At 44.7% G+C, this 4,335-nt stretch overlaps 1 non-coding gene across 1 annotated transcript; it reads right to left on the bottom strand.

Moving 5' to 3' along the window:
- Window positions 1-73, bottom strand: TRNAV-UAC. The gene has a single exon. It is a non-coding gene; the product is annotated as a tRNA-Val (tRNA).
- Between the last annotated feature and the right edge of the window lie 4,262 nt (window positions 74-4,335).

The raw sequence follows: 4,335 nt of genomic DNA, 5'->3' as shown, positions 1-4,335 counted from the left end.
TGGTTCCACTGGGGCTCGAACCCAGGACCTTCTGCGTGTAAAGCAGACGTGATAACCACTACACTATGGAACCACCATGTCTTCCCCCTTCCCAGCCAATCTCTTTCTGCTGCGGCTGGAGCGCCTCCCCCCATTGGTCCCTCCTCTACCCTGACGTCATAATGAGGGCATCACCAAAAGAGGCAATCAGCTGAAAGCAGCTGGAGACGATGCTCAGGGGGAAATCATCATCATCATCATCATCATCATCATCATCATCATCATCATCATCATCATCATCATCATCATCAGGGATCCTCATTATGATGCACAAGGTGTATCAAGGTGCACAATTGGGGGAATTACTTTCCCAGGGCAGGCTCCTCCTGGCAAAGCTGCTTTTTTAAAGCTCCAAATTCCTCCTCCTTCTCCATAGTTTTGGGCACCCATATGTCCTCCCTATGAAGGAGGACAGGGCTTCACAAATGGAGGACCTCCCAGGGGAAAATGGAGGACGTGGCCAAAGAAAAAGCTCAAATCACTAGGAATGTAAATCCCTGCTTCTTAGGAATGCTCCAAATGGAGGAAATGGGGGGGGGGATTCCTTCTGGACATGAGGCTGTCATGGAAAAGGAAGACCTCTGTGTGCACCCAGCACACCAGAATCTATGCACCCCAATGCACATTGTTTCATTTGTGGGAAACACAGACACACAATGCCACACCACAGATCTGCCTGCATTTTTTTCTTGTTTGCATCAGAGTCAGAAATGAGATTATTCTTGTTCTATAGTTTATCATTAGAAAATAAGAAGGGATGGTTGTTGTTGCTGTTGTTGTTGTGTGCCTTTGAGTAATATGTGTGTGTGTGTTTTAAAGGCAGTGTTGGGTCCTCCCAGCCAAAATACAAAAAAACATGCTTGTTTCCAACGTGTACAGTATATGTGTGTGCTTGTGTGTATACGCAATCTAGGCTCCTCCCAGCCAAAAAATAAAACATTCTAGCATGTTGGAAACAAGCATGTTTTTGAAGCATGCTTCAGGAGACAGACTACTGCCTGTATTGCAGCAGTAGAAAATTAAAGTTGCAAGAGTGCAGCATTTCAGATCTGGAGCAGCCCCTGCTCCTTTCCAAGAGTGCATTGCAGAGGCTTATTGAGATGGACTCTAGTAACCCGCCTTGTCTCCCACTAGAAAGCAGGAGTGCAGACCCCTCCTCAGGCCTGTTTTATTGATGGGATTCCCCCCCCCCCACAGCTATTTACATTGAACAGATACATCCTCAGGTCTCTGGATGTGGACCATGGATGCCCAAATCTGAAGCAACAAGCAAATTGATCTTTTCAGCAGACTCTACAGATGGCAGCAGGAACATCCTGGAAGGCTACAATTGCAATTTTGCTGTTGCATTTTAAATCAGACTTATTCCACACCGAGAGCTAGAAAGCTATTGAAAACAAAACTGGATTATTGTTATTTTCCCCCATCAGAATGATTGATTACCTCCTGAACTAGAATGGCGGTTTGTACCACCTAGTGGCAAGGAAGAAATCAGTGTCATCAAACTCCACAAAAAGAATTCTGCACACACAGCTAAGGCCACATCTACATTGCACGATTCATGCAGTTTGATGCTTCTGCAACTGTCATTGTGCCATCCTATGGAATCTTGCAATCTGTAGTTTGTTGTGACACCAGAGCTTTTTGACAGAGGAGGCTAAACATCCCACAAAACTACAAATCACAGAATTCAATAGCACTGAGCCTGGGCAGTTAAAGCAGTGTCAAACTGCATTCATTCTGCTGTGTAGATGCAGCCTTAGTGCTTCATCCACATAAAAAATTAGGAGTGTAAGTGGTATCCTCTCAACTACTTTAGAAATTTTATAAACACTGGACACAGTGTGGCTGCAACCCAAGTTACAGATATTATACTATGACAATAAATCTACAAGAAGATTAATGTTCTGACTTGGAATGAAATATGAAGAAAATCTTTGTGCTGGAGAAAATACTGTATGCTTTGATACTGACTTTTAACCAAACCTTTTCTCTTATGAGGGGTACAATCCACCAGGCTTTTCAGAATTATTAAAGAACTGCACAAGAACATGAGTAGGATTATGCCCATTCTTCTTTTCTTTTCTTTTTAAATCGAAGGCATTTTCTTAGTTTGCAACTAATTAATACCATGGGGGACTGTATCGTATCAACACTGCTCCCTGCAGCATACAAAACAGAAGTCGACCTAATTCCCCTTCCATAAAATAACTTCAGTCAAGCTCATGAATAATAATAAAAAAGGATTCCATTTAAGAAATAATGGCAATTCTTCTAAAACCACTCCTCTGGTTCCCACATGAATCAGCAGGTTTTCAGGTTGTGCCCACATCCATAATTGCACTTTATAGCAGACAACTTGTTTGAACCAAAATGAGACCAACACCTTGAAGGGCAGCATCTGTTGAGACTATGTTTTGCTTCAGAGTATAGTGTTTTGTCAGCAGAGGGCTGTCAATGCTCATCAAGTCATCATTCATTATTTTACATGTGCATCTTACTGTGAAAACATGATCTCTCATAGGGAGATTCTGTCTCAGGTCCAAAACACATTGCAGAATTAATCCAATTTGAGACTGCTTAAATTCAGCCCAGTGCTAGGGAATTATGGGAACTGTGGTTTTGTGAGAGATTTAGCCTTCTCCGTCAGAGATATCTGGCGCCACAATGAACAACAATTCCCAGGATTCCCTAACAGTGAACCAGGACAATTAAAGCTCTCTCAAACTGGATTGTTTCTGAGTGTGTTTTAGATCTCAGTGGCATCACTAGGCCTTGCACTGCGAGACTCCATCAGAGTGGGTGAACACCTGGTGGGATGGTTGCCACCTCAAGACCCTCCTTTGGAAGCTCCTCGTGTCAATCAGAGGACAGCTGCTGCCAGTTCGATGTGGCCACTAGTGGGTGTTGCTGCTGCCCAGCAGCTTCTTCCAGGCCTGGCAGGGTGGAAAATGGAGGTGTTGGCAAAAGCAGTGGTCTTTCGAAGTCTGTGGTTGCCACTTCCATCACTGTTTCTGCCTCGCTTTCCCAGCCTGCCAGCAGCCTTACCAGACCTGGAAGGGGCTGCCCACTAGCAGCCATAACAGATGGACAGCAGAAGCACCCTGGTTGGCAGGGAGGGGGCATCTGGATGGTGTGCAATGCAGCTGGGCTGGGACAGGGATAGTGGGCAAGATGGGTAAGAGGCAGCGAGCAAATGGCAAGTGTCCCTCCCTGCCTGCTGCTGCTTCTCCTTCTGTGGCTCCCTTCCTTTCGGCTCTTTCCACAGACTTGGCTATCCTGATTGTGTTGGTGGTGGGACTACAGAGGACTCACCACCTGGCAGTGCCTGCCAGGAGAGGATCTGGGGCATTAGGCCAACTGGAGCTTCTTCTAGGGTGGCGGTGGCGGCATCCTCCTCCTCTTCTTTGCCTTCTGTCCCCCATTCTGCATGGGCCCCCAATCCAGGATCCTTCTCATCCCTTTCTTTGTTCCATAGGTGGGGGAAGGTAGCCAAGACTTGATCCTTCTCTTCGCCAGTAGCTCCCACTCACTGGGGCTGACAACAATCCTAATGACGCTACTCTTCTGTCTACACCTTTTTGCTCCATCCTGTTCACACAAGCATGGAAACACTTTTTGTTCCCAAAATAAAACAAAACCAGCATCATCCTGTTACATGGCTCATGACTAATACACACACGCATACAAGTGCTATTTATGACAAAAATGACAGTGTAGTAAGGCAGCCAACGTTTGTACGTATCTGCACATGTATGAAGGGGGAGAAAAAAACACCAAATTAAGCGTCAGACTTGGAGGAAGCAGAAGTTATGCTGCCCTCTTGCTACAACTGCCATATTGGAGGTAATGGTGAATGCAGCAGATCCTAACTGCATTGCATTCTGCAGCAGGCCACTCTGTACAACTATTCGCATTTGATCTCATTCTGAACATTTTGACAACTCATCTTATATCTTAATTAGTTTGCCAGTCTACATATTTTCTCTTTTTGGTACAGTAGTTTCCGTGTTGGATTAACCAGAACAATCTTTTAAATGGCTCCACATAAAAATTACCATATGTTGTTGTAGTTGTGGTTGTTTTTGTTGTTGTTGTGTGCCTTCAAGTCACTTCTGATTTATGTCTACCACGCTGAGAGCATGTGACTTACCCAAGATCACCCAGTGGGTTTCATGGCCCAGCTGGGAACTGAACCTTGATCTCCAGAGTTACAAACCACTACATCATGCTGGTTCTCCAACACCATATTTTTTTACCTTTAAAAAACCCATATTTTTTATCTTTAAAAAATCT

The sequence above is a fragment of the Sceloporus undulatus genome, chromosome 3 (genome assembly GCF_019175285.1).
Source record: "Sceloporus undulatus isolate JIND9_A2432 ecotype Alabama chromosome 3, SceUnd_v1.1, whole genome shotgun sequence".
NCBI lineage: Eukaryota > Metazoa > Chordata > Lepidosauria > Squamata > Phrynosomatidae > Sceloporus > Sceloporus undulatus.
The sequence above is the reverse complement of the archived record's forward strand: the minus strand, read 5'-3'. Positions and strand labels throughout refer to the sequence as shown.